The sequence below is a fragment of the Danio rerio genome, chromosome 12 (genome assembly GCF_052040795.2).
Source record: "Danio rerio strain M-AB ecotype USA chromosome 12, GRCz13ab, whole genome shotgun sequence".
Classification (NCBI taxonomy): Eukaryota; Metazoa; Chordata; class Actinopteri; order Cypriniformes; family Danionidae; genus Danio; species Danio rerio.
The window spans coordinates 41,911,157-41,936,352 of NC_141032.1; the positions used below are offsets into that span (position 1 = coordinate 41,911,157).

The 25,196-nt window shown below is 35.3% G+C and overlaps 1 long non-coding RNA gene across 12 annotated transcripts in view; it reads right to left on the bottom strand.

The window, feature by feature from the left end:
* The window catches only part of LOC147834548 (uncharacterized), a 264,546-nt gene that overhangs the window by 156,803 nt on the left and 82,547 nt on the right, over positions 1 to 25,196 (bottom strand). For 6 of the 12 annotated variants that reach the window (XR_015504550.1, XR_015504543.1, XR_015504542.1 and 3 more), the window contains exons 1-2: positions 3,428 to 3,477; positions 2,280 to 2,364 (exon numbers count right to left, since the gene is read on the bottom strand). This is a non-coding gene — a long non-coding RNA (uncharacterized LOC147834548). Of the gene's footprint in view, positions 1 to 2,279; positions 2,379 to 3,427 lie in introns of those variants that run through there. The other 6 variants (XR_015504549.1, XR_015504551.1, XR_015504545.1 and 3 more) reach the window with 1 other exon arrangement.

Sequence of the window (25,196 nt, forward strand, 5' to 3'; positions counted from 1 at the left end):
TATGTTGAAAAAAATAAAAAATAAATATTGCAATATATATTTTTGCTAATATTGTGCAGCCCTACCAAAATGTTGTGATTTAATTGACCAAATTGTCTAAAGGTGACAAATTGTGTTAAGCATCATGTGTACACAACAAATCAAATTATATGAATGCTGTTAGTAGTTTACAACCAGAGCTAAAAATTGTTAAAAAAGTAATATTGTGTGTTGTCAAAAAAAAAAAAAAAAAACAGGACATGGTATAATCATAAATAAAAGAAAAATTATACCATTAATCTTGACAAATACAACATAAAAATAGTATAACATCCATAAAAATCAGGATGTTTTTAAGCATCATGTGCTTTTTTGCATCGTTTTAGGCATCATGTGCATCAAGTTAAACATCATGTGTACACAACAAGTCAAATAATATAAATTCTTTTGTTAGTATTTCACGTTGAAAAAAAGTCAAAAAAAAAAAAACACACAACATGGTATAATGAAAAAAAAAACAGACTTATACCATTAATCTCAACAAACACAATATAAAAATAGTATAACATCCATAATAATAAATTAATAAAAGCAAATAAATGAAATACATTACACCGATTCAAAACCTCCTAATCTGATAGCTATCTATGAGAAACTCATCTAAATTTTAATTAATCTTAATGTTTTTTTTTCCCCCAGAAACATTTTAGTTGTACTGGTTAAGTCTCTTAATAATATCCTGATAGCTTAATAATTATGACTAAATAATTAAAGTGGTCTACAATCCTGATAGCACTCAGATAAATCATCCAGATCTGGATAACATAATAATTATGACTGAATAAAGCAGTCTAAAATAACCCCAATTACACATGCTATTTTGAGTTTGGTCAATCAACTGATCTTATGCGTTTTTGTCTAATATCTGTATCATATCATATAGTTTAAAAATATCACACAAGCAATTCATTCAAGATCACATGCTCCAAATATCATTAACGTATATCTAATGTTGATTTAATATAACAGTTCAGTAAATAATGCTATCATTCATCTATATTTTAGACAAAATCTGTTTTTTAAAAAAGTAAATGTTACCTATAAAACCACAATAGATGCATTTGTGGAGGAATTGGGTGACTGTGGTTCAAAGGTGAATTCATATAAAGAGATTTTTACTTCAATGCTAAACGAATAAGTCATTTGAACAAAATAACTAAATAAATGACTCTGTGACTTGCTTAGAAATTTACTACCACCTACTGGCAGTTGTTGGCAGTTTACTGGATTATTACATTAAACACAATTCCATAATTTCATATCAATCAAATAAATTAATTCATTCATTCATATATTATATTATAAATGTAATTAATTCAACACTGTAAAAATAAACATTTTATCAATTTACTTTTCACTTTTTTGTCATTTAAAATCTTTTTTGTTGTTGTTCTTTTGCATAACATACAGATGTTTAAAACACTGAAACTAAAATAAAGAGTCTGTAAATATTTCAAAATAGCAATGTAGGTGCAACTTCAATGAATAAATGAATGACAAGGCTACTGGAACCTAAAATATATCTAAATATTCTAAAAATAAATGAATAAAAATAAATTAAAAAATCTCTGCTCATAATACTTCTTTCTGCACTTCACAAAGAACCCCTCATCTCTGTGGTTTCATGAAAAGTGATTGAGGTAAAGTTGGTTTTATGTTCGCACATTTCTCCAGTGACAACATGTGACATGCTCTCTATATTGTTGTTTACCATGGTACTTTGAACATTCGGTCTGAAATAACATGCAAGAATGACTTCAAAACAACATCAGCTCTATTAATTTGACTACAAACATTGTTGTAAGCTGATAATCATTGGACGATAATATGATTTTACTATTTAGAATTTGTAAAGAATACTTTTCTGAAATTAAATTAAGGAGAACGTCCGAATATGTGAATATAAAAACAGTTTGGAAGTAACTTACCCCATTGAATTGGCCTAGTACTTTAAAACTCAATTTACACTGCTAATTAAACTGCATTTAAACAGAATTTCAATACAAATAACTACACGAACACAATATGATGCTTTAGAATTGTAAATATGGATTTAGAATAATCGAAATGATGTTGTATAATCACTTAGCACAGATTCGCGCCGTTTAAAAAGCACGCGGGCGGAAACGTTAACCAAAGAGCGTATTAACACAAAATTCTGATCAATCATTAAATAACCACATTTAAACTCAATAAGGGACCCTACACAGTAATAAGACATGCAATGCTTCATCACTTACCAAAATCTTGACTTAACTGGTTAAATTTCATCTTGTTACAGATCTCGTTTGCAACTTTCACGTCTCGGTGAAGTTCAATGCAGTTCTATGAAGCAGGACCAATGACTGTAAAAAATATGGACGACGCGACAGCCCTTTTTCCCATTGAACGCCTTGAGGGCAAAACGCCTGCTTGACGGGCACAAACTGTCGCAAAAGACTGCTGAAATTGGAGCCAGACATGCGCAGAAGGATTGTCTGATGGAGCCAGAGGAGGAGCCGCGAAAATGAGCAGAGTCGAGCTTCCAATCAAACGCTTTATGTAAAATCAACTACGCCCCCCGAACTTCTCAGCATGCGTTTGCTGTCATATCAACACAAATGGATGTAATAACGTTAACAAATATGAGGGTTTTATATATTTAATCGCGCCAGCTCCGGGCTGCAGCGCATAACTTACTCGCGGCGTCGCGGGCTGATTCCGGCTCGCATGCGGCAGCGCCGGCTCGCTCGGCCGCCGCATCTGGCTCGATTGACTCGGACTGGAATCGGGCAGTGAGTCCAGGCATCCGGAGTAGGTCCAGCAGAGGTAACATTAGTCAGTCTGAGCTCTAAGAGATAAGTCTCCGGCAGGCGAGAATCTAGCCGGAACTGTGTTTTGCTATTTGGGTGGCTAGGCGTGTATCAGCAAACTAATAAAGCCCGAAAAAAGCCCTGAACTTAGCGAATAAACAGTGTTCCACCAGGATCATGTATGTCAGAAACTATAGTTTACTGCTGAACTCATTTTGTCATGGTAAAATAACACAGAAATCGAATAATAACATTTCAGTCTACTTCAGTCTCCTGCCGAAGCTCAGACGCCGCGCTTTGAGAAACTGTCAATCACAGCTAACAATCACCATGACACGCCCAGCATTAAATTACTGCTAAAAACAAACTGTTTACAAAAATGAAGATCTGCACCTATTTCAGCACAATAACCAGTGCCTTAATCGACCACGACTATCTTTCGGGACATTTTATTGCAAGTGTAATATTTTTTTTTATTTGGGCTCAAGTCTCCTTCATTAACACGGAGGAGGCGGGCTTTATGACTTGTACTGCAGCCAGCCCCCAGGGGGCGATCTAACGGCCGAAACCTTCACTCGAACGTAGGCTTGCGGCACACTTGAGCAGGACGCGCGATTGGTCCCAGTATGCGGAAATGACGTCACTCAAACGTAAAAGACTCTTTTAATACAAAAAAATGCACTCACAGTTTTCACATACTCCTTATGATATGAATAGCAATGTGTGTGAAGAGATGGAAAAATAAAATGTAAATGAATACAATTTATTTCTGAGGGAAAGTTTGCTGGAATAATCACAAAACACCAGAAAGCTTTTCTGTTTCGCGCATTGTAGGAGTATACAAATGACAGGTGAAGTGTTTTGAAATGGGTGTAATTTTCCTCACAGTTAATCAATCCAATTGTATAATGCAACATACTTATTAAACAGGTAAAATACTTTTTAATCATAACATGAGTAACCCACAAAAATCTAAAAATAATTCATATTTTAGCAACATTTCAGGGGGGTAATTTTTTTTTTTGTTTCAGTTGTTATCAACGGAAGTTCCCCGAAATCTTAAGTGCAACAGTTGAAACACCGTCGCTTCATGCAGAAAAGGGTGATTAAATTATAAGAAACTGCCTACACTAATTTTAAATATAATGTGCTTAATTAATAGCAGATTAGGCCTCACATCACTAATGCCAAAAAGAAAAAAAAAGACATTGATTTTGACAAGATTGCATGCTAACTGTTAACACAGACTATAAATGGGATTTCAAGAGCTGGAAGGAAAAACGACTAACGTTTTGTTCACATAACAAAAACACATGGGGCCTACACCATTATATGGCTTTAGAAGAGTTGTAATACATTGAATGAGTCATATGGATTATGCATTTTGAAGCTTGGCAGTAAGAATCAGCTGTTTTTTGAAGAATATTAATATACTGTTGGAAGGATTTAGTGAGAAAACATTGTTTTCAACTTGTGATAAGCTACTTCATGTACCTAGGAATGTATAAGTCAAAATTATGATTTTTTTTTCTTTCTTTCTTTTTGGAATTTGTCACAGTATTTCCGAATCCGTTAATATTTTTTGTCTTCTGAAGAAAGTTTTATTTGTTTTATTTCAGCTAGATTAAATGCCTTTAAACATTTTTTTAACCATTAGGGTAAATATTATTAGCATTATTTGTTTTTCAATAGTGTACACAACAAACCAATGAACAATGATTTGCCTAATTAACCTTACTTGCTTGATTGACCTAATAAACCCAGGTCAGCCTTTAAATTGCACTTACTAGTATCTTGAAAAATATCTAGTAAAATATTTTGTAATGTCGTCATGGCAAAGACAAAATAATTTAGTTATTAGAAATGATTTTATAAAACATTTATGTTTAAAAATATCTTTAAAAAATCTTCTCTCCGTTAAACAGAAATTGGGGACAAAAATATACAGGCCCCCCAGTTTATTATTTTTTTTCCCAATTTCTGTTTAACATTTGAAATATTATCAGACGTACTGTGAAAATTTCCTTGCTCTGTTAAACAAAATTTGTCAATATTTTAAAAAGAAAAGAAAATTCAAAGGGGGGCTAAAAATTTGGACTTTAACTATATATTTTTTTCTCGAAAGGTTTGAAATAAAACTAGCTCATGCACATGAAACACCTTTACTCATTGATTTCTACAAAAACATGTGCAAAAATAATTCCATATAAAGAGATTGCATAACTGATAACAAATCACAGGAGACGTAAAACTTTATTATCTAACAGAATAATTAAAATCAAAACTATATAACTTTGACTTTAATGTTGCCCTTAGGCAAAACTGCATTAATCTGCTGAGCTAGAGCCTGCAGAGAGTCAGCATTAGGTGAAACTACATTCTCTCCTCTGCGCTAGAGCGAAAAACTGCTGTTCAATCCAAAATCATTGTTGACTTTTCCCAAATGTCACACTCAAATGTGCAACTCTAAACGAAGAGATTAGAGACACTCACAGATGAACTGCTAAATGTCTGCAGATATTATACAGTATGTTTCCTTGGTGTCAGCTTGTCTGATTAAACAAATTAATTGTGGGATGGATTTAAAGCAATGGTACATCCAAAATAAATAAATAAATAAATAAAAAGTCTGTCATTATTTACTCCCCCTCATGTCATTCCCAACCAGCGTGACTGATTTTCCTTAATAGAGCACATGGATTAATTTGAATACTCTTTTATAATCATTTAGTGTTTATTAGATTAGTTATTGAACTGAAATTGCGTAAATCTTACATTTAAATCTTACAAATGTTCTTGACAATGTGCAAAACTACAACTAAAATAAATATATTACAATGCTAATGGACATTAATACAATGTTTAAAAAGCAGCGTAAATGATTTTAAACTAACTAAATAGTAAACAATAAAAACATGTACATAAAGCAAAATTAAATGATAAAAATATATATTATTGATACTATAATGTAAATAAATGTACTAATACTTGTACTAACACTATCTTATATTGAACTACAATGAACAGAAACAAATTTTAAACAAGTAAATATACATAAAGCTAAACGTAAATTATTACTATAATATACACTCACCGGCCACTTTATTAGGTACATCTTACTAGTATTGTGTTTTACCCCGTCGCCTTCAGAACTGACCTAATCCTTTGTGGCATAGATTCAACAAGGTACTGGAAATATTCCTCAAAGATTTTGGTCCATATTGACATGATAGAAGCACGCTGTTGCTGCAGATTTACCTGCACATACATGATGTAAATCTCTCGTTTCACCACATCCCAAAGGTGCTGTTTTGGATTGATATCTGGTGACTGTTGCGGCCCTTTGAGTACAGTAAACTCATTGTCATTTTCAAGAAACCAGTCTGAGATGATTTGCACTTTTTGAGCGCGTTATCCTGCTGGAAGTAGCCATCAGAAGATGGGTACACTGTGGAAATGAAGGGATGAACATGGTCAGCAACAATACTCAGGTAGGCTGTGGCGTTGACACAATGCTCAATTGGTATTAATGAGCCCAAATTGTGCCAAAACATATCCCCCACAAAATTACACCACCACCACCAGCCTGAACTGTTAAGACAAGGCAGAATGGATCCATGCTTTCATGTTGTTGATGCCAAAATTCAGACCCTATGCCACCCGAAAGTCGCAGCAGAAATCGAGACTCTTCAGACCAGGCAATGTTTTTTCCAATCTTCTATTATCCAATATTAGTGAGCCTGTGTGAATTGTAGCCTCAGTTTCCTGTTCTTAGCTGACACGAGTGGTACCCTGTGTGGTCTTCTGCTGCTTTAGCCCATCTGCCTCAAGGTTTGACGTGTTGTGCATTCAGAAATGCTCTTCTGCAGACGTAATTTGTAACAAGTGGTTATTTGAGTTACTGTTGCCTTTCTAACACCTCAAACCAGTCTGACCATTTTCCTCTGACCTCTGGCATCAACAAGGCATTTGTGCCCACAGAACTGCTGCTCACTGGACATTTTCTTTTTTTTGGACCATTCTCTGGAACCCTACATATGGTTGTATGTAAAATTCCCAGTAGATCAGCAGTTTCTGAAATACTCAGACCAGCCCATCTGACAACAACAATGCCACATTTAAAGTCACTTAAATCAACTTTCTTACCCATTCTGATGATCAGTTTGAACTGCAACAGATCGTCTTGACCATGTCTACATGCCTAATTGTATTGAGTTGCTGCCATGTGATTGATTAGCCTATTAGAAATTTGCATTAATAAGCAGTTGGACTGGTGTACCTAATAAAGTGTGTACCTAAAAAATTTACTAATACTGTCTTTTATTGAATTTCAATGAAGAGGAACCAAATAATTCAAATGACAATAAATAAATAAATGAATGAATGAATGAATGAATGAATGAATGAATGAATGAATGAATGAATGAATAAATAAATAAAAGTATCATAAGATAAATACACTATATGTTCCTCCAATATAAGTTGCTTCCTCTAAAATGCGATTCCAAATCAGTTTATCACGAACAAACCGAAATAGGTCATTATTGACCATTTGAGTTTAATCTGTTCAATGAATCAGCTAATAGCTCACTGGAAGAAAAGATTAGAAGACATTGAATAATGACATAAATAACATTGCTCATGCAAAGCTATTATAGGCCTTTAAAAGCCTTGAAATGTACCGCATTAGTCATAAACCATTCACTGAACACTCAAGAGCAAGATGACTGAATCTGCAACCGTGTATATACGCATGCATGAATATTTATCTCTGCAATAGACTAGATGAATTTTTAAAGTAAAACAATACAAAAACCTGAAAGTATTAGCAAATACAACATTAAAAGTTGCAATACAGCAAACATATACCATGTACCAAACAACATTTAGAAGTGATAATGAAAAAAAAAAGACCTACATATTGTACATACATGTGAGCTGAACAAAGGAACCAGAAGATCAAAAGGATGCATGGCAACAAACTGAACTACAAAAGCAAATGCAAATAAAAAAAGATGAAATGAATATATACACTATTTATATGATAATGATCATCATATGAAACACATGAAAACAGGAATATGAAGGGGAGGCAGCACCAAGGAAAAGAAACAAAACTGAACAAATGTTTATATCACCCTCTAATTCTAAATTTAGTACCTTCTAATAAAAAAAAAGGAAGAAAAAATATTTGATGTCTATAGCATCCTATCTAAACTGCACTGCCTAACCAAAAAAGTACACAAACTGGTACTCATGTAATGCAGTCAAATATTTAATGTGACGTGGTTTTCTTCATGGTCTTGTAACAACTAGTGAAAACAATAATTACATATTTCACAATATGAAAAAAGAGTATAATGGTGGTGAAAATATAAACTTTAAAAGCAACACATTCAGAAAATACATTAAAGTTAAGCCGGTTTGATTATGGAAGTGACTGTAATGAAGCGAAACACATCAGGAGGTTTTTGTGCTCTGCAAATTCTTCTATTTTTAAATTCTTCTATTTTTTATTTATATATGTATTATAATTTTTAGGGGAATTGGTGAGGAGATAGAAATTATGTCAAAAACACTAATGAAGACAACTAAAAATGAAGTCCTATTTACATTTCTGGAGGTCACAAATTATGTAGCCAGAGGTATGTATGGCTGCATTTCGTTTTTTAAATAAATGCTATGGGGCGGTTTGACAGCTGACTACTGATAACAAATCAAGTGACACAGTTGATAACATAAACAAGTGAATAACAGGGTGAGAATATGGTGAAATCTGAAAGTGTGGTAAAAATCAGGCGAGGGCTTTTCTTTTTTTTGGATTGCATTTTAAAAATGTTGGTTGGGTTTAAGGAGGTGGGTGGTCGCGACAATCGGTGCTTTTTAAACATTAATGGTTGGGTTTAGGGAAGGAGGACAGTGGGTCAGTTGATAGTACAGTCAGTAAGCCATTCAGTCAGTCGACATCAGCCTCTGGTCCATTTATGCAAGAACAGCAGGCATGAATGGCATTTGCGAGAGAAATCTGAGATATGAAAATGCGTACACTGTGGCCTCTGGTGGATTTGCAAAAACAGCAAAAAAAAAAAAAAAAAAAAAAAAAAAACAGCAAAAAAAAAAAACGCAAAAAAAAAAAAAAAAAGCGTAGCTCCTGGGATGTATTTGGTGCTCCTCAGAAATATATATATATAGCAGCACATGAGCTTGGGTTGAATGAAGAAACTGAATGTTAGGAGAAAAGTGAAAAGAAAGAAAGCGCACACAGATATGAAGTACAAAACCTTGTACCTGTCTCTGGGATGGTACCCTTGAAAAAAGTACACTCAAACTTATACTTACCAAATATGTACTGTTTAAGTACTAATATGTACCTTTAAAGAATCAAATAAGCCCTTTGGGCATAAACGCCCTTTATATGGCACAAGGACATACCAAGTCTAGTTTTTTGATTATTTGAAGTTTAAGAATTTTTTTTTTTTCCTCTATGGTACTATAAGTTGCAAGCAATTGAAAAAAAAATAAATTAAAAATTCATCCAAAACTGTAAATTCGGTCATCTTTTATGCACCATTCACTTGTCACAAAACAGTCTGAGTTTCTGTTTTGTGTTGAACACAATACATGTTATTTTTAAAAATGTTGAAAACTGGCAACCACTGACTTCCATACACTCTGAAATAAAAGGTACAAAGTCTGTCACTTGGGTGCTACCTTTTAAAAAGGTACAATTTTGTACCGTACATGTGGACATTAGGGTGCAGTTTTGTACCTTTAAAGTATTAAGAGGTACATATTTGTTGTTTTTATGTATTTGGTATGTACATTTAAGAAACTATTAGGAAAAAAAAAAAAAAAAGTACATTTTGAAAAGTTATTGCCCCAGTGACAGTTTTTGTACTTTAATGGCCTCAACCATATCTATCTGCAGCTCAAGACAGGTTACTCACTGAAGCTAAGCAGGGCTGAACCTGGTCCGTACCTGGATGGGAGACCACATAGGAAAATTAGGTTGCTGTTGGAAGAGGTGTTAGTGAGGCCAGTAGGGGGCTCTCAACATGCGGTCTGTGTGAGTCCCAATGCCCCAGTATAGTGAAGGGGACATTCTTTCAGATGAGACCTTTAAACCAAAGTACTGACTCTCTGTGTTCATTAAAAATCCCATGGCACTTCTCATAAATAGAAGGGTGTAACTCCTCTGACCTGGCCAAATGACCTCTTAAGGCCCTTACCCATCATGGCCTTCCAATCATCCCCATAAACCGAATCACTGTCTCTCCACTCCTACTATAGCTGTTATGTGGTGAGTGCCGTTGTCCTGTGGCTGCCGTGGCATCTAAGTGGGTGCTGCATACTGGTAGTGGTGTGTGGAGAGACCCCCCCCACCATGATTGTGTGAAGCGCTTTGGGTGTATGGCCATGCATGATAAATGCACTATATACACATCACATAACATTATTTATAAGAGTGTTTATTTTCTTTTTTCTAAATGGAAGTCAATAGTTACCGGTTTCTAACATTCTTCAAAATATCTTCCATAGTTTTAAAGAAACTAATAAGGGTTTGGAACCACTTGTGGGTAAGTAAATAATGGTTAAATTTTCATTTTGGGAGTACTATCCCCCTACATAAAAGGCAAGTAAGCTTTGTAATGTTTTAATACTCTCTCTCTCTCTTTCTCTCTCTCTCTAAACAGTTATGACTGGCAGAATCTCATTTCATCTGCTGTGTGCCTGTTAAAGTCGCTGACTAATAAACTGTTCTTTCCTGTGTGAAGGAAACACCTCTCACCTCACTCAGATTCACATCTGTTGCTATGGAGAATGCAGAGTAAACAAAGCTGCTTTAATCATGTTTATGTTTAGAGCGAATAGTTGTTTTATGGTTAAGACAAGAGGCAGGATTTTATGGATGACAAACCTTAGTGCCAAATAAGTGAAAAAAGACAAATCTTTACTTCTTACATGGAAAAGAAAACCTGAAGCAGGGAAGTCAGAGGGGTGAAAAAATGTGCATAATCATATTGTGACAGCACAAGATATGATTTTAGAGTCATAACCTCACTCCCAACCTGTAAACACACACGCATATGTCTTTGTTATTACACCTTAATATGCTATCTAAATAATGATTCATCTGCCTTTCAGGTATAGTGGGGGAAAAATGGGGCATATGCTTGTCCTGACAGATTGGTCCAGATATAATGTAAAATATCTCTCATTGTGGACACTTCCAGCAGCAGCAGCACACACACACACACACACACACACACACACACACACACACACACACACACACACACACACACACACACACACACACACACACACACACACACACGCACACGCACACACACACACACACAGGTGTCCCTGCTGCATAATTCATGTGACTTTCACTCTCACACTGGCCTGGTTTCCTGTGAAGACTGAGCCACAGAAATTACTCCAGTGTTTCTGGAGGGAGCAGACGGACGATCCGGGATTCATTTGTGAAAGACAAGAGTAAAACAATAAATAAATAAGAAGAATTGGTAGCCTACATCTTAAAAAAAAAAGAAAAGAAAAGAAGGACATTTGCAATTGTCATTATTGAAGAGTCGCTTTTCATAAATTTGATTTGTGAAGACTAATTGTGTGTATGGCACACTAATAATAGCATGAGACAATTATCAATGACAATCACATTTATATTTTGTGTTATTCTGATGAAATCGTATCATTTAGCATTTTTATTGCAAATTTTCATCCAGCCCAGCTTTTTATCAAATAGGTCCATAAAAGAAGTCTGATTTAGTCTGAATTAATTATTAATTTGCATATTTTTGGTAAAAAAAAAAAAAAAAAAAAAAAAAAAAACCTGAGTCAAGCCTTTTATTAATCAGTTTGAATATTCAACTATGAATTTGGGTGACGCGGTGGCGCAGTAGGTAGTGCTTGCCTCACAGCAAGAAGGTCGCTGGTTCGAGTCTCAGCTGGGTCAGTTGGCATTTCTGTAAGGAGTTTGCATGTTCTCCCGGTATTCGCGTGGGTCCGGGTGCTCCGGTTTCCCCCACAAGTCCAAAGACATGTGGTACAGGTGAATTGGGTAGGCTAAATGAGTGTATGAGTGTTTCCCAGTGATGGGTTGCAGCTGAAAAGGCATCCGCTGCGTAAAACATGTGCTGGATCAGTTGGCGGTTCATTCCGCTGTGGCTACCTCAGATTAATAAAAGGACTAAGCTGAAAGGAAAATGAAATAATAAATGAATGATGAATTTGTTTTTGATAATTTACTTAAATTAATTATTAAAAGGGCAGGACGGTGGCGCAGTGGATGACACGATCGCCTCACAGTAAGAAGGTCACTGGTTTGAGCCTTGGCTGGGTCAGTTGGCATTTCTGTGTGGTGTTTCTCCCCATGTTGACGTGGGTTTCCTCCAGGAGCTCCGGGTTTTCCCCACAAGTCCAAAAACATAGGTGACTTGGGTAAGCTAAATTGTGCGTAGTGTATGTTTGTGAATAAGTGTGTATGGATGTTTCCCAGTGAGGGGTTGCAGCTGGAAGAGCATCCGCTGTGTAGAACATATGCTGAATAAGTTGCCGGTTCATTCTGCTGTGGTGACCTCAGATTAATAAAGGGACTAACCCAAAAACAAAATGAATGAATGGTTGATTTATTAAGAATTCTGATTCAACTGATTTCAGCTGAAGATTTGTGAAGATTTGTGACCTAATCATTATTTTGGAAATTATTTTAGTGAATTACAAAATTGGATCAAACGATTTGTTTGAACAATTAAATTATTTAGGTTATTAATTCATGGAAATTATTGCTCACCGACTCAGTGAACTGGTCATTTCTTTAATTAAAAAACTTACTAAAAGTGAAGATCTGATTAATTTACAAAAAAGTGATTATAATTTATTATCTTATTGTATGACATGGTTATTAATCAATATAATTAAATCACAATTCAATGGAACACAGACTTATTGTGAATACATACCCCTATCTACATTTTTGGAGAGTGTGAATTATGTAGCCAGAGGTACATTAGCCTGCATTTTGTCTTTAAAATGAATGCCACGGGCAGTATGCCGCTGCTGACAGCTGCTGTTCCTATTCCCGCAACCAGCTGATCGCTTACCTCCTTGTGGATGGTTTTTTCATTACCAGTTTGCCCAGTGGAGCTGAATTTACCTCCACGATGGGATTTGAGTCCAGCAAAGAACTTGGTTCCAAGTAAAACAAAATATAAATACATACTTAAACAACAGGTTAAAAATGTGGTGATCGGCTGGGTTTAGGGATGGGGGTTAATAGGTTGGAATAAAACATAAGACTTTCTCCAGGGAAAAAATATATATATATTATCAGACATACTGCCCTAGTAGCAAAGAATTCTGGCCCAGATTTGGCAAAAAGCTAGCACAGCAGGCATTCATCCGGCACTGGCATACAGCATGTGGGCCAAACATGGCCCGGGTTTGGCAGAGGTGGCACCGTTTTTAAGGCGGCACACAAGATTTGGGCCAGATGTAAAACGTAGTATTTGGCCCAGATTTAAAAATTTGATAAGTGGGCCATGTGAGTTTGGCCAGTCTTGACCCACATTCAAAATACACTAAAATCATTTTTGAGTAAAGAAAAAAAATTCTACCAATCAGGTCACTTTGAGAAAAAGTGTGCCCATAGTGTGCCTAAAGCGCATCACTTCATGGGTTTATCAATTTCATTGCAATTGTGACACACCAACCTATCTGGCCCAGTTCAGGCCCAGTTATGAGTTATTAACTTGGCTCAGACTTGGCCCAGATATGGTCTGTGTTTGGCCCTTGTCTGGAAGCCAGATTTGGTCCAGTCATGTACTGTAATTCACTGCGGCATGTGGGCCAAGCAAAACCTGATTGTGTGGGCCAGAGCTGGGCCAGAGAAATTTTGCTATGTGGGGGTGAAAATGTCCTTGCTCTTTTAAGCATCATTTAGAAATTATTTTAAAAAGAAAAAAAAATTAAAGGGGGGCTAACAATTCTGACTTCAACTATACAATAAATGCTCATTTTACAACATATTTAGCTTGAAAAGCATTAGAGTATTACACTCTGTTAAATTATAAATGTGCTAAATGTGGATAATCTTCTCAAGGGCATCAACACAATATAACAATTTTACAAAATATTCGCTAAAGCTTCTCAGTACAAGCCTACAAATATCAGGCAATGTGTAACATCACCTGCCTGCAATATTAAAAAGCAAACAAACTACAGCATCGCTGTCATGAGAGTTAGCTAATCAACATGCGTAAGATCAGAGGAAGTTCAGACAAAGAAGGTGGAGCCGGCGCAGAAATGAAAGGTCATTTCCAACAATTTTTTTTTTTTTTTTTAGAGAAAACATCTCAACAGTGTTGCAAATGTCAGCTCTGTTTAAGATACACAGCGTCTCTGGCATAATGAGATTCAGACGAGCAACTTTAAAAGTGCCAAGCGTTCATCTGCGTGAACTTTCTTCATCAAACGCTGCCATTATTATTTTGTATTCCGCGTTATATATTTACACAATACCTCTCGTCGGAAACACCTGATGCGGGTGCTGTTATTTATTTATTTGTTCAAATTAAACGCCTCCCTAAAGGAATTACACTGGAATAGATGCTCCCTGCTCTCATTTCCATAATCTAATAGTGTGTTTATGAGGGAGAGTGTTTATGTTGCTGTCTGAATAGAAATGATGCTTGCGGACAAAAAGGGTGGCAGAGGCACACACACAAACACACACACACACACACACGGTTCCAAGGTTCCCTGTTGCCACATTGGACTGACAGCTTTGTGGTCTCAGCACAGCGGACACTAAGCACATTTATACTCGTGCGCATACACACACATTTAGCGAGTGTGAGTGTCCCTTTCATACTTGGTGGGAACTCTAAACACCTCCACATAATGCTTAGCACACACACAATGAAATATTCATCAGCGCTATTGTAAGCCATAATGATATTGTCTGTGAAACAAGCTTCCTCAGTGTCTCCAAGGAGGCTTTTTAGGTGAGTGGAGCTGAGAGATACAGGATATTTGTTTGGCACTCTGTAGCCTCTAGTGGCTTGAACACAGCGGCTTTCATATAGAGGTCTGGAAGGGGACGAGGGACACGGAGAATGAAGATTCAGTAAGTAAAGACTAAACACAATGACAAACATTATCAGCATGTTCTCATTGAGAGCTGAGCAGCCAGCGTTTTTTAAGAGGACAATAACAGGTCAGTGAGATCCAAAATGTGCACCGTGAATGTAAATAAAGATTACTGGAGTATGTGCTACGGGAAAATTATTTTTCAGGTTTTACTATTGGCTTTCGAGTTAGACATCAATCTGTTTTGTATTCCTCAATGTATTAATTATGAACTATATAGCACAAGTGCAATTAAAACAAGTTACTTGGGTGTATTTGACAAGAAATTTAACTTGCTTTTCCAATTTCCAACTAAAAAATCGAAATATTAATAATAGTGCATTCAGTGATCGTTTCCCATTGATGGGTTGCAGCTGGAAGGGCATGCACTGCATAAAACATATGCTGGATAAGTTGGTGGTTCATTCCACTGTTGCGATCCCAGTTTAATTAAGGGACTAAGCTGAAAAGAAAATGAAAGAATTTTGAGCAATTGTCATTCATAGTGTTTTTAAACTAATTATTTATTTCATCATGCCTAAATGCATACTTTGAGTCTTTGATTCAAAATGTCATTCACTGCCTTCTCTTAATTTTTTTAAGTTAGACATCCGCCTTCTTTCTACTCCTCTATTTATTCATTATAAACTATGCTTGAAAAATGATGTTTGTTGTTTGTTTGTAAAGGTCAATCTATTAGTCCTATGATGGAACTAACAGCATGGGTGAAGGTTAAATGCGTGTAACCCCTTTTATCACATGTGAAAATAAATATTTTTATTTGTTAAAATTGACTTTAATTTGTTTCCAACTGCGAATTTTAATCTGACTCCAATTTAAAATAATTTAAATTAGATTCATCTAATTCAAGCTGATCACCTTTCAGGTTGCGATTAGGTCTAATTTAGATTGATTAACCTAATAAATCCTTATTTTCAGTTAGTGGTTCATTATTTACCTAAACTCATTTCGAGTCAGTATGCTGGCCAGGTACATCTGCTCACGGACACATCCTCGCCAGTTCTGATTCTTAGAAGATAAGCTAATTTCTTTTAAGTAATAATAGGTCGCCCCATGCTTGCTCATACTTAAAGAAAGTTTGATTTAGCCCCTAGATTATATCATACTAAGTCAGTGATTGTCAGAAATCAACAGGTATCTAACGCTGTGCCTATGCTCCATCCATTGAGTCTGAATGTATGACTAATCCTGGTCTTAGGCTGCAGAAACATCGGCCTATACAATTTAGATTTAGGTGATTTCAGGAGATATTAAAGTTAAACAAGAATTTTACATTTATTTGTCAGGCAAATATTTTCAATTCCAGTACACATAATTAAACAAAATAAGCCAATCAAGATTGCACAACATCAATTACTCAAAGATACATTAAGGAGTTAGAGATTAATACCTGACCATGTAGAAATACATTGCAGCGTATACGTCCTGATGCAGAGCTCAGAGACTTATACACTGCAATATGGTCTCCAGGCTACAGGATCCCACAGACACTTCTCCACATTTCTGAAAGAGACTTATACACTGCAATGGGGTATCCAGGCTACAGGATCCCACAGACACTTCTCCACATTTCCCTTAAATACTCAATTCCCCATAAATTCAAGACAATAAAAGGTGATGAGCTGAAACACTACTTAATGGTTGCAACACAGGCTCATTCTGAAAATACAGCTGTATATACATATCTGTAAACTGTGAATTATGTAGCCAGAGGTACATATGGCTGCATTTTGTCTTTAAAACTCTACGTGGTGGTATGATGGCGATCATTTTAACGCTAGCAGCTGACCGATTACCTTCGTATGGATGGCTTTCCCGCTGATACCAGTTTGACAAGTGGCTTGCAGCGTATATTGGTGGACTTGAGACGCAGAGAGAAGTTGACCATGACAATGGGGTTCGAGTCTGGCAAAGAACGGTTTCAGAAAACAGGTAAGACAAAACAGAAGCTAAAAAATAAAACAAACAAGTAAATGACAGGGTGAGAATGGGGTAAAATCTGGAAACATGGTAAAAATCAGGGGGCTTTTCTTTTTCTGGATTGCATTTCAAACCACAGTTGGTTGGGTTTAGGGAATTGGGTGGGTGACGGTTAATCGGTGCTTTGTGTGGGGTAGTCAGTCAGTCAGTCAGTCAGTTTGAGATCTGAAAAAGCATACACAGCACCCTCTGGTGAATTCACAAAAACAAAAACTGCAAAAAAAAAAACATACCTCCTGGGATGTATTTTGCGATCTCCAGAAATGTGTACGGAAGTACATATCCATAATGAGCCTGGGTTGGTCAATCACAGCCTTCTGTCACATTCGTTTTCAAGTTAGACATCCTGCCTTCTTTGTATTTCTCAATCTATTAACTAATTTATAGTTTAACACATTTATGGTGACATAATAATACACTCAAATACATAAATGCGTGAATGAACCCCAGAAGGTTAAACAATTAACTATGACTTAAGCTCAATAAACTCCTTGTTTGGTTAATACTAATAGTAGTGTTGGATTTAGGTATTGGGTAGGATTGGGGATGTAGATTATAATAATGCATATTAATATTATTTTTTAAGTACTAATAAACAATAGTTGGCTAACAATAGGCAGGTAATAAGACAAGAGTTAACAACTAGTACTTAAACTAAAGTCTCATCTCAGCTATTTAATAAAATACAAAATAATTTAAAGGGCACCTATTTTACCCCTTTTTCAAGATTTGAGAAACATTTTTTTTGTCTCCAGAATGTGTGTGTAAAGTTTCAACTCAAAACACCTATAAGATTATTTATTACACCTTTCAGAATACGGGATTTTCTGAACAAAATATAGCTGATGTTGTTGTCAGTGCGTGCCTTTAATGCTGGTTCTTCCCGCCCACCGTTCCCACATGCCTGTCAAAGTGTGCCTCAATCTCCACCTATGCTGCTTCTGATAAACAACACAGTGACAAACATAAAGAAAGCAGATCTCACATAACCTTTGTAAGAAATACTTAAGAACTTTCCCAATGATTATTTGATGTATTTGTTGTAGTTAATTCAAGCCTTTCTGCAATGATGAGTCAAACAATGTTGTTACGTACACATGCACACACACGCTCACACACAAGTTGCGGTTGGCTTCAAAATTGATTTGGATCCTATTTTATAGTTAGGAAAAGAAAAAAAAGAAAAAAAGAGACTTATTGTGTTTATATCACTCCAATATGACAGTGGACACACTATACCTACACACAGTTCTGTCCAAACAGCTTACAAAAGATGATTTTCATTGTCAGTGCCCTTTAAGGTTTGAGATTTTAGGGTTTCTAACATTATTTAAAACTGGTTAAAAATATAAAATATCCACTTAATTAATCTGATTTTTGTTTGTGTATTCTGTAAATCGTGTATAAAATCATGTTTTTCCCCTTAGAAAAAGGATAAAAGCATTTTATAATGTACAGAGAGAAAAAAGAAGTCATGTCTGGTTTATGCCCTATTCATGGAAAGTGCCATTATTATGAGCTTTTCAGTGAGGCCAGAGTGCCCTGGGCTTCACTAACAATGACAGGTCAAGAAAGAAACAGATCCAAGTGATCCAAAATCTAATGGCAGAAAGCCTTGAATGCAGTAATCTTACTCAAAAGACCATTATCTGCAGATGTTTGCATTGAACATATGCGATCGTGCGCAACACACAAGTGGCTTTTCTTATGACATGAAAGCGTCTCTCCACCTCTGGAGTGACTGGTCCAGAAATAGCCCGAGTATAAAGACAGTGTTGTGACAGGTTTATTTATTGGAAGCATGCAAGCTGAAAATCAGGAGAGGGAGTGGGGACAGTATCCATATTTTAAAGTCATGTTGAGACAAAAATGAAGGCACTAGGTGTGTGTGTGTGTGTGTGTAAAAAAGCGAGAAGGACAGAAGGAGAGAGATAGATTAATTCCCAGAAGAAGGTCCTGCCAAATACTCAATGTTACAGGAAGGAAAAAAAAATAGCCTCTTTTTAGGACTCGGCGAGCTAAAGTTTGGAGTCTGCTGTCATCTCACCATAACTTTGGCCTCACAGTCACCCCACCCCAGGGGCAGTACATTTACTTTCACTGTTTCTCTGCAATAATTCTGACAGGGTGGGTGTCATTGTGTTTTGGTGGATTTGTCAGTTGTGGCAGGCGGTCATTTAGTGAGTCACACAGATGACATGCTGTCAGGAGAGAAATGATACAAAGGCTTCTGCGCTCGGTCAAGGCCTCAAACAGACAAACTCCTTAGTTATCCACTCCAGAACAGAGGTGCGGGGCTAAAAATAATGACCGCAAACCAGGCGAAACACACACAAAAAAGTACAGGCTGTTTTTTTTTCAGGAGAATGACACCTTCCACCAAAGCTAAATTGTGATCTGTGTGCATTTGAAAAGCGCTGTGGAGTAACTCAAAAGAATGGCCGCCCATGTGAGCGGATAACATGAGAATATGAACACCTGTATCAAGGCTAAAGATTATATGAAATAGTTATGTACAGTCACAAAACTATTTCCAGAGGTCATCGCAATGGCGGAAAATGTCAGGCACGAAATGACAACAAAAAACCCTCCCACACAGCGCAGGATGTTTTCTGGCTAAACTTATTTTTTTGGTGGTAATTCAGTTGAGTAACACTCATACCTTGAGCTAAATTGCGATCTGTGTGATTTTTACGAATGCTTTTCATTAAATCAAAAGAATGACTGGTAGCGAGTGACCTGAGAATATGAACACCTCAGGCTGAAGGTCCTCAGGAACATGGACAACATTCACTGATTTTATTTTAGTAAATAACTTTTTTTTTTTGTATGGAAAAACTTCTTTCCACAGAACATGCTTAGGTTAGTGCTTCAGTGTGGGTGTGAAAATGATGAAAGAAGTTTCATTTTGAGGTAAATTTGATAAGATCACTGAATTAGGCTTGTAAATAGATGCCAGAAAAACAGAAATTTTGTCTTTTAATTTTTGCATTCAAAATAATTCCTCCTTTACAATGTTTTAGTAAAAAAAAAAAAAAATAAAATAAAATTATAAAATAATAACAACAACAATAATAAAAAAAAATAATAATAAAAAAAAAATAAAAAAAATAAATAAATAAATAAATAAATAATTTTAACATACATACAGAGGGGAAAATATGTATTTAACATGTCAACATTTTTCTCAGAAAACATATTTCTAAAAGTGCTATTGACAATGTTCACCAGATGTTGGTAACTACCAAAGAAATCCATATATGCAAAGAAAACAATATGAATTAGTTTAGAAAATGAAGTTATGTGTAATGAAATGTAATGACACATGAAAAAAGTATTAAACACATGAAGAAGGGGAGGTGCAGAAAGACATGGAAAGCTCAGACAGCAACTGAATTCTCTCGGTAGGTATTCAGCAATCCTCTGCCCTTTGTCATTGTAAATTAATAGTAGTTGCTTCAGTTCAACATCATCTACATTACCAGGGTGATGAAAATGAAACACACTCTCAGAAAAAAAAAAAATGGCACAATGTTGTACCAAAAAAGTTACAAACCCTTGTCACTGGGGCAGTACCTTTTTATGGAACAGAATTGCACCTTAAGACAAAGAAAAACATTTGTACCATTGCAGTTTGTACCTTTAAGAACATGATTTGTGCCATGGGAAACAATAATGGTATTTGTTGATTTTTTAAAACCTGCAGAAACAATATTGTGCCTGAATATGAAGGTACCACTACAGTGACAAGACACTTTGTACCTAACAGTGTCAAATGTGTTCCTTCAAGAACTATTTAAAGGCACGTTGCTTTATCCAAAATGTGTCAATTTATTTTCAGTAAATCTAAAAAAATCAAATACAATTTAAACTATGTTTTTTTAAAGTTTCTTTTTGAAACCTTACAGAAATACATTCTCCCATGTGAAACAAAAAATCTCAATTTTTCACACAAAACCTATGTAATCACTTAAACGTTCATTTAATTTACTGATTTTAAATTAAAAAAGAATTATGCAAAAGTATTGTAATGAGATATGCACAATGTTTGATTAAATTTACAATACTAAAATGTCTACATTGCATATGCAGGACTTTTGCCAGCTCACGTGCCTAGTGGAAAGCGAACGTATACCAATTGTGTACCTTCATTTCAATTGTAACATAAAAGCTTCAGAACAGTATCATAAGAGGTCTTTTCTTTACAATATAAGGTACAACTTTTACAAAAGTACAAAACTGTTCCTCAAGAAAACATTATGTGTACCACCGTCTACCTTTTTTCTGAGAGTGCAGGGTGGACATTTCAGCAAGACAATGATCCAAAACATCATCAAGGAAACTCTCAAATGCTTTCAGAGAAAGAAAGTGAAGCTGTAAAATGGCCCAGCCAGTCACCCGACTTTAATCCAAAAGAAAATACAAAATAAAGATCAGATTTGACAGAGACTCACAGAACCATCAAGATTTTTACACCTATTTTGAAGTGTGTAAACAAAATCACACCTGAGCAATGCATGTGACTTCATCCTCCATATGAGAGGAGTCTTTAAGCTGCTATCACAAAAAAAAATAATAATAATAAATAAATGAAAAAAAAACAAAAAAACTTTTATATAGTATTAAATACATTTCCGGAGTCCAGCACTTTCTCTTTGTGTAATTTCACTATTACACAATATTTTTTTTCAGACTTTTTGTTTTGTTATATTTTTGGGTTTTTTCAAAATGTGGTTCAATTCAATTTTCCCCCCCAGAAATATACATGGAATATATGTTTAATACTTTTTCCCTCACTATATTACAAAACTTTATTAAAAAAAAAAATATTTAAATTATAATTTTCCAATACACACACACACACACACACACACACACACACACACACACACACACACACACACACACACACACACACACACACAAAAGATACAAAAAAATATGATTACATTGATTAAGGTAAAGATATTACTGTAGCCATATTCATACATTGTATGACAAATGACAATTTTTGTGATATCTTAAAATTATTAATGATAAAAGATGCAAAACAAATTCATATTCTTATCTGCAAGACTTTTTCTACTGCAGCACAGTTTTGTTGGATCGACTACTGGTGATAGACATGTTTCTGTAATTCAGCTGGAATTAATCTGTGGCAAATTCAATTAATTGGACATGATTTGGAAAGAAACACACCTGTCCACATGAGGTCTAACAGCTGAAAATGCATATCAAAGCTAATGCCGAGCCAACTAGATCTGCCAGCAGAACTGACACACAGGACTGTGCTAAAAATCAGACCTAGGAAAGGCTAACCGCATGAAAAATATTATAGTAAATTATAGTAATAGTGTTTTTTGAACAAATGCTAAAATAAAGCACTTGAATGAATATGTTGTTGTGATTATCTATTTGCTGTGATAATACAGCAACTATAACATTTTCAACAACTATACTACAATACACTAAAACTTAAATTAGACTCCAGTAGTTACTAGAGTTTATCAGTTCACTTTAGTTAAAGTGTTAGTTCACCCAAAAACAAAAATGACGATATGCTTTAAAGGGCCATGTAACCCATGTGGCTCAGCAGGGTGTTTTCACACCTTTAGTTTGAAAAAAGTCAGGAAAGTGGCTGAGTCCAGCTTTGTTTAGGTGGGAGTGTCAAGTAGCGAAAGAGGGAAGGGTTTGCATGAAAAAGGGAGTTTCAATACGTGCACGCAGCGGCATCACAAGCACAGATAAAGTGGACATAGACAGGGACAGTAGTCAAATAATTTGCCTTAATCTGAATAAAACAATATTATGATTAAAGTGTTTACATAAGTTACTTCCTTTCATGTTCCTTTCATGATCCAGTTTTACATGTTATGGCACATAATTTGATTAACATCGTCGCGTCACCATGTTATCCACTTTTCCTTTGGAGTTTCATGCAATTTTGGGTGCTTCATTCATAATTTATATACTTTAACTGCAGTTTGACACTTTTACTTTCATTCAGGAACATTTCATGCATGTTCCCCCATGACAAACGAGATATTGGATGCAAGGAACTGCTGAAAGAAGGTTGTTCTAATGGAATTTTTGATACTGCACGCCTTATAGGAGAAAAAACCCACTGCATTTCTCGGTAGATACTCTGTACGTAAGTGCCGTGTGTCTGTATAGACTATCCTGTCACAAAATGCGTCAAAAATCCAACACGACGGTAACAGTTTGATCAAGGGTTTTACATCTGGAGAGCAGCATTTACAGTGGATCTTTTAGCCCATAATATTGTAGTGATATTAAGATACTATAAAAAGGGCATCTAAATCATTTTGACTATGTATCTTTAAAAACTGTAAGAGTACTGTAAGTACTGTAAGAGTACTAAACATCAAATCCATAGAGAGAGGACAATCAACATTAATTGGAACCGTGTCTTTAGATTTCACCATTTCCAGATGTGAAAAGCTCTCGGGTAAAAAAATGTTCCTTACAAACATATTTTTTCCACGTGTTAGCAGACCACTGTAATTCACACCTGTGAGTTCACATGCAGCGATGCTCTCATTGCAGGAAAATGGAAACAAAACCTTTGTTGCAGCATATTTATAAACACTACACTGACGACCGATGTCTTCGAATAATTCCTCTTTTTTCACTTGTTTTAACTACGCTTGGTAATAAAATGTGGTGCCTCTCTGCCGTCTGAACAGTGTAACAGGTAAAACAGGTCTATGAAGCTTTATCATTCATATTAATGAAGTTGCACCTCATTCACAATAGAGCGCGCTGATTGGCAGTCTGGAAAGACTTGGAAGTCTTTCTCATGAATTGATGCTGAAAATTTAAAGACAATGCGTTGCACCGGCCGGATGATCTCATTGCCGTGAGGTAGCTTCAAAATTTATTTTCATACCGGAAGAACGAATTCGATATGAAATAACGCGAAACCAACCATTTTTCACTTTTATTGTGAAATATACGAGTCCTACTAGTGTTTTTTAGCAACGTGGGGCCGTCAACATCTTCAAAAATGTGTTTTGGTGTTTCGTGTCCCTTTAAGTTTTTCAAAGACCTTTGTTTATCTTTGAAACTCAAGTTAAGATGTTTTAGATGAAATCTGAAAGTACGCTCATCTTCCGTTGACAGCAAAAAATAAGTGCTGGTGAATGTGCATTATATATATATATATATATATATATATATATATATATATATATATATATATATATATATATATATATATATATATATATATATATATTTTTTTTTTTTTTTTTTGAAACCTTTCCATTAATTAAGGATGAAGAAGATGTTAGATTTCATCTAAAGTATTTAAATGTGTATACTGAAAATTAATAAATGTCTCGAGGGGTTGGAACAACAAGATGGTAAAATTAATAACAATGTTAATTTTTGGGTGAACTAACCCTTTAATACTATGCTTTGGACTTTATTTAGTACACACTATTGTATGGTTCAAAAACACTACAGTGTTTACTATAAATTACCAAATACATATTCTCATGTCATTATTTATCATATATGCAACACAATCTCACGGCAATTCGTAACTTTTTGATTTAGTGGCTAATGCGTATGAATTTGTACGATCTAATTCTAACTCCTTTTTAAAATCGTACATTTTTGTACGACTGAACTCATACGAATCCATACGAATTAGCCACTAAACTGACAAAACGTAAAATACTTACGTTTCCTTGTGAGATCAGGCTGCATTTATGGTGAATTAAAGTTCATAGCTTTTTTGTATTGGAATCTTCAGTTTAAACGCATTGGAATAGCAGGTTTAGAGGCATTATACAACAAGAAAAAGACAACTGTTTGAATGATACAGTATACATAATGCTGACTATTTAGTATATGAGTCAAGTAGGATGCAAAAAAGCAGTAGTCTAGAAGTACACAAATGACCTTCTATTTCTGGCTATAGCTTCAGCACATTCAATAGACACTTCACTATTTCATCAGTTCATATGAGTGGATTTCTGAAGTGAAGCAAAGGAATGCAACTGACATGAGTAGGTTTTTATCAATGCTATCTATATTCATACTACAGTATATCATACTTTAACACAGTGGTTCTCAAACTGTGGTATGTACCACTAGTGGTACGTGGGCTTCCTTCTAGTGGTACGCGGAGGAATCAAATATGTCATATGTACATGCTACATATGTTTCAAAATGTATCAAAAA